The following is a 27,084-nucleotide window of genomic DNA, read 5'->3' as shown; positions in this document are numbered from 1 at the left end:
ACCTCACTAACTCGAACGCAAATATTTACGTTTCTTACAAAAGGCTGAAAACTGCTGGTTTTCTAGAAAATCGCATTTACGTTGCACGGTGAATATCCCCTTTCTACAATGATCATCAGTTTTGTTTTATTAAAGTCAATATGATAACAAAACAGTGAATATAGGAATCAGTACACTAGAACATTAAAATGTCCTCTTGTGAAATGATAGTAAGAATGTGCGGTACTATGGTTAATATAGCAACCAGATCTACGTAGCTGGCAGTTGTCGGTAATATCGTGGTGAGTGGAAGGCGTGCTCTTTGCTCGCATTGAGCCATTGTGCTGGGAGGTGGGGGGGCAGAGCGCATAAAAGGACCGCCTGCCGAAGCATCAAGCGTAGCTGACGGTTGTCGGCAGTTTGCGGGAGAGAGCGAAGTGCTCCTGGCGGGGCCCTAGCATCACACATGCAAGCGGCTGCTGCAGTGGCAGAGGAGCTCCCGAGACTTGAGATCCGCGCGTGCTGAGCTCTCATGCGGCTCTCCTTCAGAACCAACGGATTGTGATGGCTGTACTTTTTTCTTTACCTGCAAAACGGCTCTTTCCTCCTTCCACCTGCACACAGAGGGTGCCCTTCTCGTAATTCGCCCACTCACCCACTCACCCGCCGGCACCTGTAAACGCTTGTAAGCACAAGTTGAAGGCGAATTCCAGTGAAACGCGTGACTCTCCGAGAGAGGCAGAGCAAAGCCGAGTAAAGCGATGCGAAAGTGAACGCGGACTGCGAACTGTGAAGTGACAGGCGGCAGTGGCAGGCGGCCGGCGATTTGGACATGGTCAAGGCGATTCTTCCGAGAGGGTGAGCACAATAACATATATTTCTCGTTTAACCTGTTTAGTAGCTCCCTCTCTTGAGATTCTAATTAGATGTTCACGGAGTATCTTGCAGCTTTAGCGGGTTACCGGTGTATTGGACATATTCATCATTGACATTAGCCAGGCTGCATATACAGAAAGAAATCAGCTTGTGTCCGGGGCAGACGATGCAAAGTAAGGATTGAAGTTAAAGGGAACTAACGCCTAGGTAAGAAACAGTGCTGGGGAATATCCTGGATGTCCATGAAACCCGCACCAGCCTGTTCATAAACTGCCATGCTGGCTGATGCCAGGATGAATTGGCAGGAAGGCGTGGTGCTGAAGTAGGATAAGTGGGTCATATGGACAACGAAACACAATAGGGTGGGCAAGGGGCCCATAACCCAGGCTGGACTGGTTAACTGTGCCAATAGCCAGTAACCATTGTATAAATATTAAGCTAGATCAATGTTTGTGCAGCTAGGGCTCCAGATCAAAAAGAGCAGAGGGCATTGTTGGCAGTGAAGGGACAGCCAACCCACACTTAGCTGCCAAGTGTGCATTTTAGTGACTGTCATGCTGCAGGCGGATGCATTCTTTACTCGGCCAAATGCAGCATTGTCAGGGCATTTCGGGGCGATGCTTAGAGTGAAATTGATCGGCAGACACACGTTCGGGGGCGCGGGGTGGGGGGACTGGGTGTAGTTACCGTGAGCTCCGACCCATGCATCGTGCAGGTGGCACAGCTGGACACCTTCTGTATAGAGTCAAGGGCATTCTTCACCGCACAGACAGACACATCCTGTGTACAGTTAGAAACATGGTTACATAGCAAGGCGTGCATGCAAGCCATGGGTTCTTGCATGCGGGTGTATGTCAGCGTTGTCCTGCAGGTGGTAGAAGTGGCAACCTTCAAGTGACGCTGCTACACCCTTCTACACAGACCAGATGCACTCTCCATAGACTCGGGAGTCCAGGAGGACGGTGGCCTGCCACGTGCTGGACGCGACCACCCCTGTACAATAAGTGGTACAAGCGGTGCTGACAAACATGGCTTGTGGGGCACTTCTCAGTCCAGGCACGCCGGCAGACATAGAAGCAGTAAGGGAATCGCCCTTCAGACTCGCACACGTCTTCCTATGACATCAGTGCAGCGTAGTTTATGAATGGTCATGCATACCGTGAATACAAGTTGAGTGTGGAGAAGGGAGAACGGGTTCTCGGCATCCGTGGGCAGGCCTTTGTAAGTCTTTTCTGCAGGTGACAGGGTCCGAGGGATTATTCTCCTCCCCAGTGATTTAAGACCAACTTTGAACAACAAGAACATTGCTGTTTTTCTTTCACTTTTAATCCCTGCAAGTGCCCCTTGACTGAAATGCAGGAAAAATGGATGACCTGTAAACAAGCTAATGTGATGTTATCACTACATCTGCTGCACACTAAAAGGAAACACATATGATTTCCAGTCAGAAAGTATGATTTCCAGTCAGAAAAAAGACATTGCTGTCATTGGGCGGCCAAGCAGTCTATGCTGCTGCTTTTCATAATGAAAGTGCAGCAACAGCAAATATTCATTGATTTCCATTTGCGAATAAGAGCAAAAACCCCCTCGTGACTTATGATTAAAATAGAATTGTAATGGGAATTATGCCCCCAAAAGACACATGGGTGTTGCGGGTAATGGTAAAAGAGGTCTTAGTGGTAGGGAGCACCCTTACAGGGAAAGGATGGTTAAAAAAGAACAAAAACAACACCAAAATAAGAGAAGCTTGTAAATTCTTTATAGAAACCTGAAAATAGCCTGCTTCTTTGATATCGTGAAGCGTTGTGAAGGAAGGGATCTCCGCAGTTTGGCAAAAGTCTGAAACATGAAGAAACAAACAAACAAAAACTCACCTTAACCCCTCTTACTACCCCTACCGACCCCACCCTGCCCCTCTACCCCATCCACCCACCCTACCCATCGCTATCCCCAGCCATCCCTTGAACTCTACCACCACCCAGCCTACCCACTCTTTCTTTACTCAACCCTACCCCATCTCTTTATTCCCACCATGCACCCTTCCCCTTCACTAACCCACCCTACCTTTACCCTCTCTACACCCACCTACTCACCCAACCCCTTTCTCTACTCAACCCTACCCCTATCTCTTTACCCCACCATGCACCCTATCACCTCTCTCTAGTTTAAACTCTTTGTCACCTGTTCCATATAATAATTGTTTGTGGTCTGCATACAGATGCTTCATTTTGAGGGGGCAGCTGCCATTCTGCGGGTGCAACTCTTTTAACTGGCATCCTCGAATCGCTGGGGCAATGGACGCACGCCAATCAGACACTGTGTCGCCTCCGGGAGCATCCCGAAGCTAGATCAATGTATCAGTGAATTGAGCTAGACATTAACTATGAAAACAGCACGTGGGGTCTGCATGCCCACCTGAGGGTGTGGCTCAATCAGGGCTTGAGCAATTGTAAAGGAGTAATTAAGAGGTACGCTACATAAATTATGCAACAGGTTAGTCACAATATCATTTTGAAATGTGGATACTAAGACCAATTTCCATAAGGATCTCCCATGATTAATACACAAAACCCACATCTCCCAATAGTTAATCAAGATCTCAAGTACCATATGTTCCAGTTATAAGCTCTAAAACAGGGTTGTCCAACTCCAGGTCTCGAGGGCCAGAGTCCAGATGGATTTTCAGGATGCCCCTCATAAATATTCATAAGGAAAATAAATTGCATACCTTTAAAATCATTGTATGTACATTTTTATTTTTTTTACATTTTTTAATTGGCATCATATGGTATTACAATTGAAAACCTTAAGCCATTACAAAATAACGTTCATATAGTTAAAATTCAAAATCTAAAGAGAGAAATACAGTTCACTGTTTTCCTTATATGTTTCTAAAACAGTTTTTTTCCGCCCCTTCTGAAGATTTGGTTCCATATGTACTCGTTTCCTTTCTCTTCTGGGCTCGTCTCGTCTGACAGTTCTTTGATTTTCTTAAAGATCATTATTAACAGTCTGACCAGGGCCAAGTTGATGGATATTTTTTGTCCCTCTGTGAAAACATGCCAGCATACTGCAATTTCTCGGTTAACAGTACTTTATCGCGATCTCACCCAAACAAGACTTTCACTCATCAGTTAAACCCCTACATTCCAGTGTCAGATGTATCAAGGTTTCTACCGAATTTAGGGCTAAACATACTCTACATCTGTTAGTACCACCTGTCTTCAGTCTTCTATGGCAAACTTCTCTTGAAGGCAGTATGTTCAAACAAAACTGCATCAGTTGCGATCTCCAGTACCAGATTGGAAATAGTTTTAAATAACCTGGTATCTTGTTTAGTTTTCTTGGTACCACCCAAAATGAATCGTAACTTTTGTATTTCCACATTTCTTCTTGAGTCTGGGTCCAATCTTTTTCGTACAGTTTTTGATTTTGTTTGGATGGATTAGTTAAAAGATCAACTTTTGTCTCGTTTAGATAATCCAAGATTGCTTCACACTTATTTCGGCATTTTTGGAGTGGATAATCTCGGATGTCACTCATGGCCTTGTTGATGACCTTAAAACCACCGGACAGTGGTTGTTTATGGCATTTCCGGTAGAATGAGATGATCTTCCAGTCCACTACCACTTTTAGTGACGTCAGAGTAAGCTCTCTTCTTATCGCTTGAATTGGTAGTGATGTTGGCAGTTGTAAAACTGTCCGCCAGAATATTCCCTCTAGAATGGGCCAGTTTTGATATGACAAACTAAAATATGTTTCTACTCCATAAACTAGTATTGGGATTACTTTCATTCGAAAGAACTCTATCAGTGGAATTAGGGTAAATGGAACCATCATTCTGGACCTTCAAAGCTAAAACAAAGGCCTGGCTTGCCAGCAAGAAATGCGCACATGTCTGATCATCTTTGCCGGACTTGTTCTGGATCTCACCTGCATGTCCCTGTACCAATTCTATGACCACCTTTGTAACCCGGTCAACTGCACTTATCAATGTAGGTTTTCCTTTGCCTGTATAATATGTAACTACTTGTAACCTGCTGTTCTTGTCTAAAGTCTCTGGTGCCCAGTTACCTCAGGGTTCGGCGCAGGGTATAAACTAAACTAAATGTACAATATCTCTGTAGCAGTATCTTCCCTTGGGCGGCCAGGTTTTTTGCTTTCTTTTTCAGTAAGGTGCCTCTTGGTGCCTCACATTTACTGTTGGTAACACATACTCTTAAATACATGATAGAGTTTACCTCCAGAATTTTCCTTCCTTTTAAAACCCAGTCAAAATTTTTCTTCTTGTTACTAGATGCTGACAGGCTGAGTATGCGTGATTTGTCCATAAATCGTTTGCATCGATGTACACCTGTAATGCTTCTAACTGACACTGCAGTCCTATTGGCGTCTGGTCCATTAGGACTATATCGTCTGCGTACAGGAGCGTCCCGATTGGTATTCCGGCCAGTTTCGGGGGGGAATGCTTGTTTTTGTTCAAATGCTTCGTCGATGTCCGATACGTAAAGGTTGTACAATTCTGGCACTAGGGGGCATCCTTGTTTCAGCCGCATGCTAGTTCGTATCTGGTTAGATGTTAAACCTGTTTTGTCCAGTCTTACTCGAAGGGTTGTGTTGGTGTACACATCTTTGATGTTTTCCAGGACTGTCCATGGGCAGCGGCATTTTGATAACTTGCCCCATAGCTTTTCTCAGCTAACTGTCGCATGCCTTTGATAGGTCGACAAATGCGACAAATAGTTTCTTGTCTTTGGTTCTCCCAATTCTTGCCTTAATTAAGTTAATCTAGAAGATGTTAAACGAAGTCCCTCTCCTCCTCACAAAACCCGACTGCCAAGGGTCTCTTCTCCCTGCCGAAATGCTCCATGTAGTCAAGGCTTTCAGTAGTATTACCGCGTATATCTTACCCAACGTTTCAAGAAGGGCTATAGGACGGTAGTTGTTAGGATCCGTCCTAAACCCTTTCTTGAAAATTGGGACAATAATCATGTCTCTCCAAGAAGTTGGCACTTTAGCTATAGCTGTTATATATTTAATCAGATGATATAAAAATGTTGCCCAGGCCAGTGGGTTCTCCTTCAGTCTGGTATTTGTCAAACCATCAGGTCCTGGCGCTCGAGAGTTTTTAAGTTTCTTAATTAGCTCTTCGATAGTGGAGATGTCTATATGTAGTTCTACATCAGCGATGGTGTGTACCATTACTGCTTTTCTTGGTCGAATTTTTCATTGTAGTTGTGTGTAAAATTTGCACCACGTGTTTGCTTTCATCAGCGGCTAACCAAATTCCTGATGTTTTCCTATTTTTGATCTTTTCCAATATATGCCTTGAATCTTTATTTAACATTGTTTTTTATGACACTGAAGCCAGTTATGATATTTTAGTTTCTGTTTGTGGATTTCAACCATCGTATCTGAGTTTGCGTTCTTACTTAACCTCTTGATACTTTTTTTGAGGATTTTTTTATTATCGTTTCATCATACTCGTGTCTCGAGGTTGTTGGTTTGTTGTCACCTTTATTTTAACAGTTTTAAACTCTTTCAATAGAGGGAGATAATTAATAGTGTTAGGTCCTCTTCCATATGCATCTGTGTAATCAAGTTTTTTAAATGTACATTCAACGCGGGAAGTCTCTCTAGTTTTATTCTTAGTTTAGTTCCACCCGAGTTAACTGATACTGCAAGCGAGTTCCAGTGAATGAATCGTTTGTTGTTTCTAATGCATTTGCATGTGATTTTCAAAATATTATGGTCACTAGATGTTGTGTCAATCACTTGTAAGGTTTTGATTATTTGTGACATGTTCCATGAAATGCATACATAATCCCAGATGTCTGTTGTGTATGGCCCTTTCCAGGTTGCTCTGGCGGGGGTATCCCCTTCTGTAATTCCATTTAGGATTACACAATATCTTGATTGGATTGCGTTCCTGTAATGAACACCCCATTTTAACTTGGTCGTTGTTTCCACCATGTCTTGTTCTACTTGCTGATTTATAGAGTTAAAACAGCAGCAGTTTAGGTCACCTACAATTATGAATAGTGGATCATGCCATTTTTCCCTCTGAGTGTCAATCAGAGTTACTAGGTCTTCTGGTATCGTGGCATTTAAAGATATTACTGGATTCCTGTAGACGTTCACTATTATCAATACTCATTGGCTATTGTCTGGTGTTTGATCCAGTTTTATTGTCAGCAACTGAATATATGGAGTTGGATTTTGAGTATGGACATGACCCATTTTAGATTGTTCTTGATCGCCACCAAAAGGCCTGATTTAGGTCTTCCCTTTAGGCCTTTTTTTTCTGGATTAAAAAAAAAAACATCGTATCCTTCCAGGATCGGGCCCTCTGAGAGCCATGTTACCTGCAGACACAGTATGTTTACCTTCATTTTTTCCAGGTCACTTTTTCTAAACAAATGACCAAACCCTCTTGTATTCCAACTAACTAGCGTCCATGATCGCCCTGCAGTGTCATTTAAACGTTATAGGTTTCGCGTTTTTTCTGCTACAAGGTTGTCTAGCCACTTCCATTTTTCCCCTCACCTTCGAGCTCTTTGTTTGTTTGTATTTCTGCTATTGCGTATGTGGACTGAAGTTCTCTGTTTTTTTTCTACCCATCTGTGAGTTGCTCTTATTGTTGGTTGTTTCCTTCCTATTACACTTCGATTTTTCGTTTCCACTCCATCTGTCTTGTTTTTTGGTGATCACTTGCTTGATCTCACATAGGTCAAAGCCCATCGGGCGTAGATGATAGGATTCGTCCAAGAGTAGCTGCTTTAGCAACCTTGAGGCTGTGTCATGACCTACAGAACGCGCCCCTTTTGGACTTCCTGGTCCTTGTCTCAATGGAGCTTGCACTCCCTGGTACTCCCAACATGGCCGTCCAGTGTGAAACACCTTCCTCGCTCTACACGTTGGACGTAGCGTGTTCTATTAATAGACCACGCCCCCCCGCGGCTCTGCACGTCTCAATGCTATTGCGAAGTAGCGACCAGACGTGTGCTCCGTAGCTCGCGGTATTGATTCCCTGATTCTGTCCCTACTAACTCCATTCCTAGTCCCTCTCCTTTCTTTCTTACTTCCTGGACTCGTGTGCTGAGTAGTGCACTTTCTTAATTTCCCAGATTCCTGGATCATTGCATTCTGGAACTTTGAACGCACGCTGGAGTCGGAAGAGACTCGTGCAGCCTTATTCAAGACCCGATCCATCCGCAAGAAGGCATTGACCAAGAAATCCAGCAAATATCGGACTCAGGTGAGAAGGGGGAAACTCCTTGACAGTTTGAGACGCCACCCAACCGAACTCGATATCGACGTGGAAGCGGCCGTTCAGGACCTGATGCATGGTATGCAAGAACTAACAACAGAGGTACAGAATCTAAAGATGGAAAACGCTGCTCTCAAACAATTAGTTCTATCCCGTGATTCTGCCACAAAAGAAAGTGTGTTGCTGGGTGGCATAGTTGACAAATACGATGGGTCGGCAAAAACCCTTAGTGGATTCCTGCATTCATGTTTGGTCCACTTTACTTTTAAGCCCTACTACTTTTCGACTCCCAGGGCTAAGATGGGTTTCATAATTTCTCACCTTTCAGGAAATGCCTTAACCTGGGCTACGCCCCTCGTTAATTCCAGCGATGCTCTCCTAGATGACTATGTTGGCTTCATACAGGCCCTTAAAACCATGTTTGACCGCCCAGAGCAGGTCTATAGTGCCCAGGAACGCCTGTTAGACTTTCAGCAGGGATCCCAGGATATGCTCACCTTTTTAACCCGATTCAAGCAATTAGCCAAGGAAGCTGATTGGTCTCCTGAAGCGAGTTTTACCCTTTTCAGGATAGGACTGAATGAGGAGATTAAGGATGAGTTGGCCAGAGTGGCTCGGCCAAACTCATTCCAGGCACTAATGGAACTTGCCATGCAAATAGACTTTCGTATCCAGGAAAGGAAGGCAGAGGAGAAGAAATCCAGAGGAAATCCTCCGAAAGTGTCCTTTGAGAGCACCACCAAGACGGACACAAACCCAGGCTCAGTCACTGAACCAGAACCCATGCAGATAGGAGCCTTCTGTGGACCTATATCCCCTCAAGAAAGGACGAGAAGGATTCATACGGGGTTATGCATGTACTGTGCCTCAGATAAACACTTGGTTAGGGAATGTCCTCTAGCCCCTGCTCGGCGTTCGGGAAACGCCAGCTCCCAATCCTAGATGGAGCAGAGCTTCGGGAGAGAGATGTTTGCTCCACATCAATTCCATCCTTGAACTCTCCTGGACAAAACGATTTGGTGATACTGCACGCCTTCCTATCGCCCTCCAAGAATAAGACCTATTCCATTTTGGCCTTGCTAGACTGCGGAGCTATGGAAATATTCATTGATCAAGACTGGGTTGTTAGTCATCACATTCCATACGAGACACGAAGCACTATGCAGCCGGTGGAAGCAATCGACGGAAGACCCCTCACTTCAGGGCCCATAAGCCTGCAGAGTAAAGAGATCCAGCTTTCTATAAACCATCACCAAGAGCGGATTAGATTCAACATCATTAAGTCCGCTCATTACCCCATGGTATTGGGTATGCCCTGGTTACAGAAGCACAATCTGTATATCAATTGGACAGCAGGATCACTATACCTAGGCTCAGAATTTTGTATGTCTCACTGTCTATTTCTGGATCCCTCCTTGACACCCCCTAAAGAACCACCAAGAGACCAGCAAACACCATTCATGGTTTCCAATATCATACAAGTCCCTGAGGCCTATCAGGGATATGCTGATGTATTTTCAACTGCCATAGTCCAGGCCTTACCCCCTCACAGACTTGAAGACTGCGCCATAGATACAGATCCCTCAGCAGTGATTCCCTTCGGCAGAATGTCCATCCTTTCCGAACCTGAGAACAAGGCCATCCGAGAATACCTGGATACCAACCTTGAAAATGGCACCATAAGAACTTCAAAATCTCCAGCAGGTGCTTCTTTGTTCTTTGTTCCAAGAAGGACACCAAGGAACTCAGACCTTGCCTCGACTATCGTGGCTTAAATCAATGCACCCTCAAAGACCGGTACCCATTGCCCTTGATCTCGGATATCCTGGAAGCTGTGAGAGGCACCGTAATATTCACGAAGTTGGATCCCCGGGGTGCCTACCATTTGATCCGTGTCCGGGAAGGAGACGAATGGAAAACAGCCTTTAGAACACCCTTTGGTCACTATGAATATCTAGTCATGCCCTTTGGACTAACTAATGCCCCTGCAGTTTTTCAACATTTCATGGATAGGGTGTTCTCCGACATGTTATTCCTCTTCGTCATTGTCTATCTGGACAACATATTGATCTTTTCCAAGGACCTTCTAAAGGATGAAGAACATGTAAAGGCAGTATTACAACGACTCCGTGAACCCGGAAAATGCTTGTTTCACGTTACTTCTGTTCACTACCTAGGATTCATCCTTAGCCCAGAAGGAATTGGTATGGACCCTTCAAAGGTAAAGGCCATACTGGCATGGCCCGCTCCCACGTCCGTGAAACAAGTTCAATCCTTCCTGGGGCTTGCCAACTTCTACCGGAAGTTCATATCCACCTTTTCCGAGATCGTTCAGCCGATCGTTGCTCTGCTCTCTTGAAGAAAGACACCCCCTTTATCTGGTCTATACCGCAAGATAAGGCATTCCAACGTTTAAAGGCAGAGTTCACTCAAGCCCCTATGTTAGCCCAACCTGACATAAATCAACCATTCCTAGTGGAAACGGATGCCTCTAACTACGCCATAGGAGCATTGTTGAAGCAGGAATTTGAGGATAAACTGGAACACCCCATTGCTTACCTTTCACGAACCCTGACTCCCAGTGAGACACACTACTCTGTCCTGGAAAAGGAACTGGTAGCCATCCGCCAAGCCTTCACTGTATGGCGACATCTACTTCTGGGTGCTAGACATCCAGTTCATGTCCGCACGGACCATCAGAATCTTCAAATTCTACAGTCATTGTAGTGTAGGAACAGTCGTCAGGCGCATTGGGCCTACTTCTTTGCCCAGTACCAGTTCCACATCACTCATGTTCCCGGATCACAAAACCTGATTGCTGACGCCTTATCTCGACATCCTGACTATGTAACTACTGAAGATAGGGCCTATCCTAAGATGTTTCCCCACACGATTTTTGTAGCTCCTCAAGCAGTCAATCTCCTGGAAGAAATTTGAGTGCAAACCCAATCCTCTGATCTGTGGAAAGATATTTCAAGGAAGAATCAATGGAATCTAAGAGTCAAGGAAGGATATTTATTCAAGGACAATGCACTGGTCATTCCCACACAGAAACTACAACAAAGAATAATAAACCTCTGTCATGATACCTTTCACTCCGGACATCGTGGCATAACCAAAACCCTCTGCCTCATACAAAGACAGTTTTAGTGGCCTGGAATGAAGACCGATGTACAGCAGTACATCCAAGCTTGTGCTATCTGTAGTCAAAATAAACATAATAACAAGAGACCGGCGGGTCTTCTACTGCAACCTACACTGCCAACAAGGCCATGGGAATTCATTGCTACAGACTTCATCGTGGAATTGCCACCTTCCAGAGGATACACAACCATCATGGTTACCATTGACTTTTCACTCATATGGCTCATTTTACACTACTGTGTAAGCTACCATCCTCATCCGAACTTGCTGGAATATTTCTGGAACACATATTCCGTCTGCATCGACTTCCTTCCAAGATCATATCTGATCGAGGACCTCAATACGTCTCACAATTCTGGAAACATCTCTGTCACAATTTGGGAAACCAACGCACCCTCTCTTCAGTTTATCATCCCTAAACCAACGGGGCCACAGAACGTGCTAATCAGACCCTGGAACAGTATCTTCGATGTTTCGCCACAAAGGTTCAGGATGACTGGTCGCTCCTGATACCCGTGGCTGAATTCGCCTACAACAATTCTGATCATTCAGCACTTTAGACCAGTCCCTTTTATTGTAGCCAAGGTTTCCATCCATCAGTTCTACCCTCTGTTCTCCCTCATCCCACACCGGTACCTACTGTCGACTCCTGGATCGAAACCCTCATCAACGTACACCAGGAGGCCAAAGAAAACTTAGAGAAGGCCAGAACACAGACTAAGAGGTATGCAAATTCCAAAAGAAGACCAGGGCCTTCTTATGCAATTGGTGATCAAGTCTTGTTGTCCTCAAAATTACTACCTCAACATCTACGGCCAAACAAATTGGCCCCTCGGTACTATGGTCCATTTCCCATCAAGGAAATTATAAATCCAATCTCATACCGGATCAAACTACCAGAATCCTGGAAGAAAATTAACCCAGTTTTTCACAGATCCTTATTAAAACCCTACATCCAATCCTCCCGGAAATCCTGCAGACCCCCTCCTCTGCTGGTCGACAACCAACTGGAATATGAAGTGCCCGAATATGTGACTCCATGTATAAACGGGGTCAGCTTCAATACCTGGTTGAATGGAAGGGATATCCTCCTAGTGAAAGAACCTGGGAACCACTTTCCAATCTCAAGGCCCCTCGACTGCTCAGAAAATTTCACCTCATACACCCGGGCAAACCTGGAGGAACGGGTCTTCGGAGGGAGGCATGCTGTCATGACCTACAGAACGCGCCCCTTTTGGACTTCCTGGTCCTTGTCTCAACAGGGCTTGCACTCCCTGGTACTCCCAACATGGCTGTCCAGCGTGAAAAACCTTCCTCGCTCTACACGTTGGACATAGCGTGTTCTATTAATAGACCACGCCCCCCACGGCTCCACGCGTCTCAATGCTATTGCGAAGTAGCGACCAGACGTGTGCTCCGTAGCTCGCGGTATTGCTTCCCTGATTCTGTCCCTACTAACTCCATTCCTATTCGCTCTCCTTTCTTTCTCACTTCCTGGACTTGTGTGCGGAGTAGTGCACTTTCTTAATTTCCCAGATTCCTGGATCATTGCATCCCGGAACTTTGAACGCACACTGGAGTCGGAAGAGACTTGTGCAGTCTTATTCAAGACCCGATCCGTCCGCAAGAAGGCATCAACCAAGAAATCCAGCAAAGATTGGACTCAGGTGAGAAGGGGGAACTCCTTGACAGGCTGTGTGTAATATCACTTTATCAGTTCGCTCCTCTTCAATGAATTCCACTATAGCAATGTCTTTGGAAGTTATTCATCTCAATGCCAGGATGTGGTGTAGTAGCCTTACCACAATCAATCTATTAAGGATCAAACCATTGTTATAGTATAGCATTCTTTCTAAGAGCAAGCCCTCTGGGTGATTAAGGTTTTTGTCTTTGTCCTCATCTAACCCTCTGTTGTTCTGGTCATGATGGGGTGAGTGGTGTTTTTCTGTCAACCTCTTTGACATGGTCGACAGGCCATGCTGTGTTCTGATTCTCAGTTGCAATGTTATATAAGTCTCTAATCGCTGGTCATCAGCGTGTCGAATCTGTCTCAATTGGATATCTACATTTTGTCTTTTGGTGGTCCTTCTTGGCCCAGTAGGTTGTCTATTGATGTCCTTGTATTCAGTTGCCGTCCCTCTTGTTGGGTTGAGGGTTTTTCTGTGCTCAATGTTTTGATCCCTTTGTTTTATAGCTAGTTTGTTTATTTCCTGTTCGTCCTCGTTTTCCTCTTTGTCCAAGTTACTTGTGTCACTCCCTTTACGGTTTTGATCGTTCTCTTGCTCAGAGTCTATCTCATATTCGGTTTGATCCTCAGCTCCCTTACCTTCGTCGACATCTGAGATGGAATAGGTTGATAGGTCTAGTAAGGCTTGGTCTGGCCCTTTCTCATCAGATGACACCAGTATGTCTATTGATGTCTTTTCTGCTGTCCCTTTGTTCTCATATAGCTTTGTCACCCTCACACCACTTTTGGTTTTATTTTGATCTTTTGGGAGGGTTCAATTTTTATAAAAGGCTCAACTTCTGTTAGAGTTTTGTTTATAAAGTTTTAGTTGCTTTTTTGTTTTGTTCGTTTCAAGTTGTTTTTCCTTGATGATTTTGTTCCTTTGTTCGTTTTGTCCCGAATTGTTACTGCTCTTCGTAAACGTAGTCTCTTTTAAGACGTCCTTGGTCCTGTTCTTTCTATAAATTTCACAGATTTCTTTCTACTGCCTTCAAGGGTTTCCTTGGCCTCCTTAGGGATGTCCGAACCTGTCATCCCTGGGGTCAAGAGTCTTTGTGATAGCATTTTTTGATTGCTTAAACCATTCTGTTTTTTTGTCTTCTTTACAGATTTGTCATTCTGTAGAGTAATCGTATCTTCCTCTACTACCTCTGCAGTGTGACAGCCTTCAATTTCTTCATCTTGTTTTTTTTTGTTTTCTGCCTTTTCAGCTATGTATTCTTTGTACTCTTGTAATTGATTTTGCCTCTTCGCTTGTAGTAACAAGTTCCCATGCAAGTCCTGCTCCTTGGCTTTTCGGTTTTTGGTTGCCTGCTCTTCTAACGCAGCAGGTCTTGTCTGCATTTGGTCTTTCTCTAAGCCTATGGCTTTATCAGCTAATAGGGGCGTAGCTTGATTTCCTAGTTCTTTCACCCCTTTTGGCTCCGTTGTAGGAAGGCTATTTTAATTATCCTTGGGTAAAATCCCCAAGGATTCCCTCCTGGCTGTCTTTTTTCTTTCTTGTCTTTCCTTTAATATTGGCTCCAAAATATTGTGCAGGAGTTGAGCGACCTTTGCGTTGCTGTTATCCAGATTATTCTGTACTGAAGAAATAATCCTTCCACAAAGATCATTTTGGAATGGACCATCGCGAGCAGGGTTGTGTGGTCTTGTAAAGTACTTGCTATATCCTCATAAAGGTTCATGAACAGCGCTAAAATTGTCATCATTGTAGATACCAACAAGTATTTTTCTTCTGGGTATCCATGTAAGTTTGGTCCTTCCCTAACTTCTCCTTTGTTCAGGTCACTTAATGTTGTTTTCTTTGTTAGGTTAATAGTTTGTGATTCCAGGTTTTTCTGTATGTCCTGTTTTCCTTCTTTTTTTTTTTTATCAGTCTGGGTTCCCTTCTCTTTTGTGATCTTCATCAAATCGCCTTTTTTGTTTTGGTTTAATACTCTTTCCTTACCAATTCTTTCCAAAGTAATTTGTTCTGGACGTTTCCAAGAGCATCTCGTCTGAGATTTCCAACTAAAGGCAGCCTGTTTATTTTGAACTACTTGCTGATACCTTGATTTTGATTGCTCATGATCTTCTGCTAATCGAGCCCCATTGAAGGTAAATCGGGAAAAACTCATAGAGTGCGACAAGTTTGGTGGTTTCCAGATATTTCATTCTCTCGTAGACATCCCTATAGTGCCCTTTGGGAAATAGTTTTGAGGTATTTGCATTTTTTTTATTAAGTAGCCACATTCTTGGATCTTGAGTTACTACACTCTGTCCAGTAACACTGTAGATCTTTTTTTTTGTTTTAGACAGGTGTGAACTTGTAGGGCTTGTCCTTATGTCAAACATATCCTTCGTGTTGAGATTTCTTGATCCCCAGCGTCTCTTTTCCCAGTATCAGCTGGGCCCTCTTTGTTGAAGCTAATGCTTGCCCAGTCACTTTTTCTTTTCAGTGTCCCATCTGATCCCACATCCTTTTTGTGTTGTTCAGGTTCATGTTCATGTTCCGTTGCACCCTCTTACATTGAATTCTCCCTTGCAATTGTAGGGGCTCGCTGTTCCTTGGCCTTAGGAGCTTGGTCTTGAGCCTGCATCCGGGAATTTACATCCGTTTTTGGTTCCATGATATTGGTGTAGGAGGTAGTACTAACTCCTATGTTCACATTGATGTTGAATGGATAGGCGTTTGTGTATTCCGTACTGCTTTGACCCTCTAACATTAGGCGCGGAGTACACGGCTCTGCCGCCCATGAATATGTCGAGGTTTCTGCTATTGACTTGTCTTCCCGGATTACTGGACCACTTTCCAGACAGGATTCCGGTAAGGCAAATGGTTGTGCCAACAATTGTACAGGCGATAATGCCAAGCTGTCCACCATCACAGCTGTAAGTGCCGTATAGGGCTGTAGAGTAACAGACATGTTTTCTTTATCAGAAAGGATGTTCTTTCTCTATTTAGGAAAATAAGTGATGACAATTCTCTATTTAGGAAAATAAGTGATGACAATACACTCTAGTTGGTGGCTGTAACATGAGAAATTGAGTCAAAGGAGTCAAAGGGAGCTCCAACAGTCCTCACTTCGCAGTGGTTGAGTTTTTCTCAATTACTTTTCCCAATTACTTTGCAGCTGCTTTCCAGCTGCTTTATAATCACGCAGAGACCCCCAAATTTAATGTGCTCTGCAAGTGCTCTTCAGGTTACGTCTATGCCCAACACTATTACTGCTGGGCAAGTCCAACTTAAAGGGTCCCCGACAGTTATTTTCTTTTTTATTATTAGGGTATAAAGGTGCTGCAGCGCGTACAATCCAGGCACTGAAGACACTGTAGGTAGTGAATTACCTGATTTCTCGTAAAGTATAAATACATTTGCTTCAAGAACACTGCCAGAGCTTCAAACTTCAAACTTCCCAACTTTCAGAAGTATTGCACTTATGGAACAGGGGAAAATTGCATAATGTATATATAAAAAAGGAAAGAAGTGCAGGGAGTGCAACACTGTGAGTGTGTGGACGGTGGAGCTGCCAAGAGGTCCAAAGGAGGAAACCGGGACCACAGCAGACTTACACATACACTACCTCATGCAGTTTTCGGGCAGCTCTGATTCAGCATTCAGTCAGCTGAAGCACTGCCACCACCGCCGCCACTGCGGACTGCCGCTGCAGACCTCCACCACACCAATCCCATGGGTCCCACTCTTTAGCAGATTTCATGTTTTCGTTTCTACTACGGCAGCCTCTCGTCCTCTGTGCCAGGTTTCCCCAATTCGACGATTTGAGGAAAGAACCTTGCCCGAAACGCACGCTCATGTTGTCAAGCCACACTCACCAGCAGAAGTCCCCTACACACACGTCAGCCGCCTCCTACAAAATGTACATTTATTTCATAACTATTCATGCAGGGTATCCTGAAAATCTGTCAGGATTCCGTCCCTCATAGCCTGTAATTGGTCAACCTTGCTCTAAAATGTGGATCCGTAATCGAGAATTAACTGAGTCTACCTGAGACTGACAGTCATTATAACTTTTGTTTGGGCGACAGTCTTCCCTTCCTTTATCCAAACACCATCAATGTTATGGTGGGTTTAAACAATATATGAAAAAGCCCTTTACATGAAAAATGAGAGATGAATAGGACATTTCTGCCAACAAGCACACATGATATGATATGATATGGCATTTATAACGCGCCTATACATAAGTGTTTCAAGGTGCGAATGCCAAAATGCCAACAACTATCTACCCCAAAAAAGTTCACTTCTACTCCCGAAGCACTGAGCAATGCACTGTGGGTATGCAAATGAGCTGAAAGCATATATTGTTGGTCCGTGTGCTTGATCTTTGTCTTATAGAGTAAAGCTAATTTATGCATAGCTTCATCAATTCAAGACAGAACACTCTCAAGAATGTAGACAACCATATAGAAATGTCACCTTCATGTTGGCTGAAATGTTCTGTTCCATTTTCCAATCAGAGATTTGTGGTTAGCTATGATTAATTTTGCCAGAGAAACTAAAAAAATGACTTTCTCTACACAGTAATTAACAACATTTCGAAGAGATGTTTGCCCTAAAGAGAATTCAGGCTCTAATGTGTCATAAAGATAACTGGCAGAATAAAATTCAATATTTTGGCACCATGCTTGAAAAGAATGGCATGTTACAAACTTGCATAAGTGTTGTATATGTCATTCTTCACACCGCAGGGATCTGCTGTCCTTTATTATTGCAAACGTATTACATTTATAATTGATGAAATAGTCAATGTATTACTATTGCCTTCTCAGATTTAATGGCCTTAGGCCACTGACATCGCACTTGAGAGATTTCACCCAAACCTGGGTATATAGTTTTAAGACTGACTTAAATATGTTTACAGAATAACCTAGACATTTTTTATCCAATAATAAACTTAAAATAGATTCTAAAGATGTTTTATCAGGGATTCACAAACTAACAATAAATCCTAACAAACTTAGACTAATCCCATCTTTCTACGATATCCGGAACATTTAGTGATATAGGATGGAGAAGTAGGACAGGGTGTGGTGGAGGCACCGTTTCCAGGTATGAGAGTGCCAATAGGGCCATTTGGTCGGTATAGAAATTACCTGTTTGAACTGGAGACACCTCACAATGTTAACATCTTGCTGTGGATTCTGTTTTTAGTAATTTTCTAAATGTAAAACAAAGTAAAAGATGGGCTCCTATGAAAAGTCTGTCCAGATATACAGACAAATGATGGAGGTTTAGTGCTCGGAGAAGAGCCGATAAACCCTGTTGATGGTAGTAGACAACGCTAGTTGGTGTTTCATTTCAATCAAACATGAACAACAATCCAGGTGCATGAAGAGATCGAATCACCTATAGATGGTGGTGGGGGGCTTCCACTACTCCGAATACAATTTGAGAATACTTGCCAGCACGCTCATGCTCCTCCAAAAGCACAGGTGCAGTCCACCACAGACAGCCCTGCCCTAAGGGAATGGTAAAAGGGAAAAGCCTTAGGCATATATTGTAGAATATTTGACATGGGCACCTGAGCATTCCGCGTGGAAGTGGCTGACTCATTTCAGATAACACAAACACCGGCCATTTAGGTCCATTCCCCCCAAAAATCTCCCTTTCTACTTCTGTCCTCAGTATGAAGAGACCGAAATACATTTTCTTTTTTTTAACCAAACATTAGTCAATTCAATGACGAACATTAAGCCCAGTCCTCAAAGCCAGTGGCTTTATCCAGTGTCCTCCCGCTCTCCTATTTTTGCAAGCTTCCTGATTGTACTGCGATTTGGGCAGTACAAGGTTTCTTGATTTAAAAGAAAAAATTGTTATATAACGCCAAGTTGACATATAGGCGCTAAACAACATACAATCAAAAAAAAGAAAATAAATCCTTACAAAGACAATGTCGGGTTCAAATCTTTTGAGTTACCACTAAACACATGTATCATCCAATATAATTCTGACAGTAGAGGTAAGGGGACAATTCTGAAAGGTTTTACAGCGGCCCAGAAATGCAGGGCGATGACTCTTCCCACAGCCTACAATAACACAATCCACATTATTGTCTGTAGTCCTATCCTTAAATTGTGTTCTTCGCAAAAATCGAATGTCCTGCATACTAATACATACAGACCAGTGGTTGAAGTGGGCGGGAGCGGTTGGGAGTGGTGCTCCTCTACTTTTTTAAATTAAGTTTTACTGTTCTATACTTGTATTTTAAAAAGAAACCATCCGGACTGGCTTAGTTTTAAAATAAAAGTGTAGGAAGAAGCTGAAACTTGCACTTCAGTGTATTGGACTGAACGTTCCCTTAAACAGCAGGTGTGTTTGTTTGGGGGTTTGGATTGCACACGTAAGGGGGGGGTGATGGAGTTTATGGGGAGCGGGGTCAGGGCAACAGGGAACATAGTTCCACTACTTCTTTTCGTACACTTCGAACACTGGTCTAGACCCCGTTCTTGTTTGCAGCCAGTGGAAGACTATTTCTTAGAGAGTGTGTAGATTCCCATTGTCCAGATCTGTTAACATGAAATATACAATTTCTACTGTCCATAATACACCCTTTCTGGTTAGAGTCTTGAATCACAGGCATGCTCAAATTCCTATTATAAATAACCTTCCCTGGTTGGCTTTAGAAATGTTGGTATGAGTCTTAGTGACCCCAATACTTCCCGGTAAAGATTTTCCAGCATGTCCTCCCAAGGTTTCTGCTACCTTAGGGAAATCATCCAAAATGGAGGACCGGTGGTCATTACATTCCCCACTTTCCCCAATAGGGTCTTCACAGACTACTACATAGGTTTGGCAGGCTATGCTCATCATAAGGGAATCATTCAGGTGACCTCCTGCTCCTCCAGAACCATTAAGCACAACATTGGTTCCCTTGCTACCGCCATGGCTGATCTCTGCAATCCCTATTTCACCACTGGTGTTTTTTCCCTCTCCTCTCAAGCACTCCCTTGTGCATCACCTACTGAAAAATCTTCTGCCCACCCCTCCATTCCGGCAAACCTTTGCCCGATCTCTATTACTCTTTTCCTGGGCACACTCATGGAGTGGTTGGCTATCTCAGAGCTAACCTTCCACACCAAAGCTGTTGGTTGTCTCCATTACCATCAGTCTGGCTACAGAGCAGTCAGAGGCACAGAAACTGCTCTCCTGAACAACCGTGAAGATCTGCTCTCTAACCTTGAATCTAGTGCTCCCTCTGTCCTCATTCTCCTCGATCTATCCTCTGCTTTTGATACTGTGGACCACAACATCCTGACAACTCATCTCCACAATACCCTGGGCATCACGAGTCAGGCTCTGGCGACACTGTCCTCTGTCCTCTTGGACCTACCTTCCCAGGTTCAACTAGGGCCCTTCCTCTCCACCAACTCACTCTCCACATGTGGTGTTCCCCAGGGCTCTATCCTCTCCCCCGGGCTTTTCAATGTCTACCTGGCCCTTTGGCCCTTCTGATCTCTACCTTTTCCTTTTCTTTTCAGTGTTATGCACAGCCCTCCAGATAAGGCCTTTTTACACACAGAAATCTTGTCAGAACAGCCCTTTTAATTCTTCCTTGGGTACCTCTTACACAGGCTAGTTATTGCAGCACCCCCTTAAATCATGGAGCTCACTGGCGACAACCTGGCCAGCAGCAGCCTGCAAATCCACTATTTACTTAATCAATCCAGACAGTTGCTTGAAAGATGCAACTGGGATGAGTCCTGGTCTGTTTATTTTTTTAACACTCTCCTCTGTTAATGATTCTATCATGATAACACTTTCTAAGTAATTAAAAAGGGAATTTGTGTTTTGTTCACTTTGTTCAACTGCTTGTATTTTGAAGGTTACAGTGTTATTAAAGCATCTTGAATCATGAACATGCTTTTCACTTAGCTTTAGGACACAGGTAGTATTGTGTAAAATGAAAATTGTCTTAAACAAGGACTGCATTTCTGCTTCATTTTCCTCGTTCTTAATCTGCTCTAATAGAGGCAGTGCAGTCGCAGCAGCATGGGCATTTCATACTGGGTTTTCTTTTCATCACAGAAGCACACCAATTGCATTCAATGGCTTGGGGTTCTTGATCTTTTGAAGAGAGCCTCCCCGCATGGCTTTGTGAGAAGGACATTTTTTTTGGGTGTTCTCTATGAAGATGTGTTTTTCTTAGTCTTAAGATTGCATGTGTTCGCGTGCATGAAAGGGCACTATACATAGTTTGTTTTCTTAGAGAGCAGCAACGAGCTAGGCATGTGGTCTGAACTTTAACTCCCTTTTTGACCACCCACCACAAGCAGGTACAATGGATACAGGTAGAAGCGGTGCTGTATATATTTTCAGTGGCACAGATTGTACCGGTACCTCTCCACAGGACTGCTATATATTCAGGCAAAGTAGCCTAATTTATCAGCAGAGCTGCTATATGCATGTCATGGCACAATGACAAATATTCACAGCAGGGCTGATTGCATCATGCCCACATTTCTTAGCAGGACTGCTACGTTTTGGGACAGTATCTCAATTTCTTAACAGAGTGGCTTTAATGACAAAGCACAAACATATTTTGGCATTTTCTGCAGCAAGCTAAATTACTGAGCAAGAACAGTGTCTGAGCTCTTCCCACCAGCCTCCTGAGCTGGTGTGATGCACACTGGTGGAAATTGTAAGAAGATGGCATTGTTGTCATATTCTTCAATCCCGTCTACTCAGCTTTTCAAAACTTCTGCTTCTCCCATGTCCAATTACTGAGTCCCACTGCCTAAAATCTAGCACATTTAATAGCCTCATAATGAATCTCCTGACTCATCTAGGATAGTCCAAACATGCTTAGAGCTTTTGACAAGCCATTTATGTCAGCCAAGCCTCACATGGAACTGCTAGTGCCCTAACCCTGTGTGCCTTTCAGTGTCAACAGTCAGTTGGGAAAGGCAGCTCAGTTGGTCAATAACCCTGCTGCAGAGATTATTGTGTAACCTCTTAGTTCTAATCCTGTTGATAGGTCAGTTAACGAGTCTGCATTAAATGTATGCGGTTAATATGCGGGTAACATTCAATTGTAACAGAGTTGACTTAACTTTCCACTTATCAAAAAGACTACTAAATGTTCAGTGATTCAGAACACACATACATTTCATAGGGAATGCGCTACTTGTTATGGATCAGAAGTAGACAGAGCACATCTCAGAACAGAACAGACACATCTCATTTGGGCAATGGCTCAGAACACACCGCGCATATGGGCTCTTATACATGTAATGGCATACAGTGGTGGTAAAGCATCTGCATTCAAGCAGGTGCTACATCTGGTCAGACAAACCTCTAACTCTATAATTCCCAGCCTAGTGGCTAAAATAATGTTTGCACACATCTAAAAAGGAGCACCCAATTGTAAAGATGCACTTGATTTTTAAATAGAAAGGCCATTTCGAACTTTTTTGATATTTGTTGGTGTAATGTTAAGAAACAAACAGAGAAACAGGGGAGGAAGAGCAACTATGAACCTAAGCAAAACAGGAGAAACAAGGTGTGGCAGAGGGCAGCGAATGGACAGAGAACATACTAGGCAATCCAAAATAAGAATACGACCAACATGAAGAGAGAACAATGAGCTACTTGTTAGGGCAACAAAGAATGTGAGATGGGAAACAGAGTTAATAATAGAATAATAGGACAAACACACAAGGAGTGAGGGATAGAAGTAGAGCAAAGGAGACATTTCGAGGCAGTAAAATAAAACACTGATCAACAGCAGGTGGGGAGAGATGGAAATAGAAAAGCAAGACTAGAGAAGGGCATGCCAATAACACACGAGACAGTGCAAGAAAGATAACCAAAAAGGGGTAGAAACCACAACTGAGAAAATGAAAAAAAAATAGATATAGCCAGAGTAATGACATGAGAGAGGAAGATGAGTTACATCAACTGATACAGCGAGATATAGGAGAGAAACAGTAACAATAGAATGCAGAGTGGCAGAGAAACAGACCACAAAACGTAATATCGCAACACTTAAGGGTGAGAGGCAGAGCATCAGAAAGGGAGAGACAGGGAAAACAGAGTAGCAAAGGGAAGGAGAGATGGAGCAAAATCATGGAGTGGCTGTCAAGCAGGTAGTGTCAGGCAGAAACAGTAGGCCCAAGAGACAGAGAAGTGATGCTGGTAGAGTGAGGGACTTGATTTATGAATCACCTAATGTAACTAGCTGACATCTGTAGTAGCTCTTAACAGGGTTTGTGCCCAAGTATCATGAAGATGTAGCTGGGAGTATGCATCAACAAGGTTCTTGTGTGGGGAAAATGTTGTCCACAGTTGCAATACTTTATTTAGAACCACTTTGAATTACAGCTGTTTTGTCACTATTTTCTAGCAACGTTTTAATTTTATGCACAAATCGGATAGTTGCCAGACACTTTTTACTCTCTTGTGAAGTAGGAAACTCATGTTTACTCTCTTGAAATTGGATTTACTTTCTAATTCTAAAAATAGGGAGTAAAATACTCTCACTCCAAAATTCTATCTGGAACACTGTTTATGCGGATGACATGCAGCTCTCTTTCAGGCTGCCCTCGGCCTCCTCCTCCTCTTCACTCATCTCTAAGTGTCTATCCGCTGTTCAGGCATGGTGCACTTCTAATGATCCCTGCCTTAAGGCCAGTAAGACTGAGATCCTTCTCATTGGGACCCCTGCTCCCGCTTTTCCCACCTCACTCTGGCCAGCCTCCATGGGCCCTCTGCCCTTACCCTCTTGTGAGGCAGAAAACCATTGGGTCATCTTCGACTCCACTCTCTCCTTCTCTCCACACATCACAGACCTTGCCAGAAAGATCCATTTCCAGATGCACCTCCTTAGAGGTATTCTTCCTTTTATCACCTACCCCCAGAAGCTCACTGTCTCCAGAGCCCTGGTTCTCTCTAGGCTGGATTACTGCAACAGACTCTTTCTCAATCTGCATAACTCTAATCTTAGCCTTCTACAACTCATCCAGAACAGGACTAAACCTTGACCTCGAGCCCAGGGACCGTATTTCTCTGGCCCTGAAATCCCTCTGCTGGGTCACGTTGGCTTCAAGGATCAAGTTCAAGACCCTCTGCATCGTCCACAAGGATTTCTGGTGCGAGGGTCCTTGCTATCTCCAATTCCCTCTGCCTAAGTACCTTCATACTAGATCCCTCCACTCGTCTACTAATTTTCTGTGGGTGAGGCGCTTCTCCAAGTAGATCTCTCTCCTCTGCAGGTGCCTCCTTATGGAATTGCCTCCCTGCCTCTCTCTGTCTGAGCCGGATATCGTTAAGTCCCGGGATCTCCTCAAGACCTTCCTTTTCTCCTCTTCTTTCTCTCTTCCTCTCCCCTGCTAATCTACCATTGCTCCTGCACCATTCTGCTGACTGGCTGCTTGGTGTTGAGTATTACAGGACACCAGATCCCCCCCCCCACCCAGTCTCCCTGCTCTTGCCTGCTGGCCTTCCTGCACTGCCGCCTGGCCTCCTTTGGAGTCCGAGCCTTTCTTGCACTTTATAAGGGCCCTGCTGCTCTGGGTACACTTCTCCCCGTACCCGTACCCTGTCCCTTGCACTTCCTGTCTGCACACTTGCACAATCTAAATGATACTAGGCCTAGTAAGATCGCTTGTCTTGTCCTCCCTTTTCCCGCTCCCTTGACTGGTTTCGCCTTGACACACATTGTGAATAGGCGCATTATAAATATCATAAATCATATAGTGTCCACCGTTTGAGGCTGATCGACCATCTTCCTGGAGGGGGCTTGTATCACAATGTTGTCATATGATTCTACCCAAAAAGTGAAGTCTAAGCTGTTCTGACATTGAATAAGGTCAGCAATGATCCTTTCCTTAAAACGTTTCCAACACTCGCTCTGGCTTTCCCCCATGGCAGATTTGGAATTCAACTGAGGTAACTGCGCAAGGGCTTGAACAATAACATTATCCATGCTCTTAGTTGGGGATTGAAAGGTTTTATCCATTGCTGCCACTGAAGGGGAGCAATTTGCCAGGTGACTTTCTGCTAGTAGATGATCTTTATGGATTCAGGTCGTACTTCTGGCAGGTATGCTCCATCGTATGCGCTTCCCCTACCGCTCTAGACGTAACCCTTAATGCTCCCTTTAGAATTAGAAGGAAGGAAGATCATTGTGTCATAGTATTAGGTGCTTGAATAAGTTCTTGGAAATTTAACAGTGTTTTTATCACTTTTTTATGCATTCATGGAAATGTCCAAAATATATTTTGATATGATCTTATATTTTAAATGCAAAACAAAATAAAAGATCGGCACCTCCAAAAGGTTTGTTCAGAGACACATGATGGACACAGTGGTGTGTCCAAACTCTTTTGACTGGTGTGGCCCAAGTGGGGCACTGACTTATGCTGGTGTGGCATGAAGTACGAGCGTACACACACATAATGATTATAGTTTAGGATAATGAGGTGACACCTGGGGTGGCCAATCAGATTCCGGGGGTAGCACGTGCCACCCAGGGCCTCTTCCTGGACACGCCATTGAATGGAGGCGCACATTAACACAAATCCAGGCCGCACCAATACATCAGATGCCCTATTTATATTGACGTACGGCTTACACATTGCAGAACGCAATGTGTTAATGTTCCCAGCGGAACCATGCTTCTCCAAAAGCACTGGTGCAGTCCACCATGGCCCTGCCTACAATGAAATGTCACAGGGGGATGGCACGGGCAGAGAGAGCAAATTCTCCATCTCCCAGCTAGGTGGTGCCCTATATTTGCAGACCTTGGTGGTGTAACATGTCACGTAATGGATTAGAGCACGTGTGGAAGGGGTGGGGGGGAATGTGCTATATAATACTGCCCCTCGGAATGAACATGTGACACAGCGTATGACTGTTCACTGCTGATTGTCGAAGCCTGGCCCATATATGCTTGGCATGCACCCAACTCTTTATTTATATATTTATGCATTAGGGCTTTGTACAGTGCTGCTTTGTGTGCAAGCAGCTTCAGTGCGCCAAGTCTAATGTATAGTACTGAATGTTTTAACGTTTCATAAAAAGGATGCTCTGGCATCACGAATGGTTTATATGAAGGAATAATTTGAATAGACAGAGGAGGGTAATTGCCATTTTCGGACTGAACGTGGGGACTCAAAGTGACGGGCATCTGAGGGCTGGAAAGCAAAGTTCAAGCCGTATACTTCAGCCAAATAAACACATAAACCACTGCCCAACAACAGCCTTAGCCAAATACATAGCTCTGACGCTAGACATGTTTGGGGCACTTCCTCTGACATTGCAGTGTTGCTGTACCTTCAACATTCTTCCACATATTCATTCCTTTAATGATTAATGCACGTGTTTTATACAGTGCCACATGCCGAGAAAACTGATTCAGAGTGGCGGGTGGTGGGGGACGGGGCAGAGCAAGGTGCATGAGAACAAAGTGTAGGGGGGAAAGTGGGGAGGTCAACATTACAGACACCATCCAGCAGGGCTCAATTCGCAATGAGAAACATTGAATGTCGATGGCAGACAGAGGGCCGAATTAAAGCCGACCTCGGGGATCGAGCCACAGTCATCGGGTTAGCTGGCCTGATACTTCACCACTGCACTATATAACCAGATGAAAAACAACTAAAGTCGAAGGGCCTCATTACATGGAAGGCGGTAAGGGTTTACGGTCACCGGTAAGGGTACCGGTGACTGTTAACCCTTACCGCCTTACTACGAGGTCCCTTTGCAGGACCCGACCTTAACGGCTGGTGTACACCAGCCGTTAAAGTTGGGACCCGCAAAGGGACCTTGGTGCTAATTACGGTACCGCAATTTGCTGTACCGTAATTAGCTCCTTCCCCATTCCCATTATGCCCTATGGGGCAAAAATGGGAATGGGGAAGCGTCATGGAGAAAGGGAGAATTACCGCCTGCCAACCTTGGAATGGGGTGGTAATTTCCCTTTCCTCCATGGTGGTACCGGTATGGTACCGGCGGCAACCATGGTGCTAATAGCACCATGGTTTACCGCCTACCGTGTAATGAGGCCCGAAATGTCTCATTTCAGTACTGCAAGTTCCAGGGAAGACATTTGTTTTGGTTTTTGGAGATTAAAACATGCACAGCTTTTAA

The 27,084-nt window shown here is 44.1% G+C and overlaps 1 protein-coding gene across 1 annotated transcript in view; it reads left to right on the top strand.

The window, feature by feature from the left end:
* Window positions 1-396: 396 nt before the first annotated feature.
* LEPR (leptin receptor) overlaps window positions 397-27,084 on the top strand; it is a 1,083,230-nt gene continuing 1,056,542 nt past the window's right edge. The window contains exon 1 of the mRNA XM_069641975.1: window positions 397-837. The gene's annotated coding sequence lies outside the window, so the exon portion shown is untranslated. The remainder of the gene's footprint in view (window positions 838-27,084) is intronic.

This window comes from Ambystoma mexicanum, chromosome 1q (genome assembly GCF_040938575.1).
Source record: "Ambystoma mexicanum isolate Mex_15411 chromosome 1q, UKY_AmexF1_1, whole genome shotgun sequence".
Classification (NCBI taxonomy): Eukaryota; Metazoa; Chordata; class Amphibia; order Caudata; family Ambystomatidae; genus Ambystoma; species Ambystoma mexicanum.
Note: the sequence above shows the minus strand (reverse complement) of the source record. Positions and strands in the feature narration are given on the sequence as shown.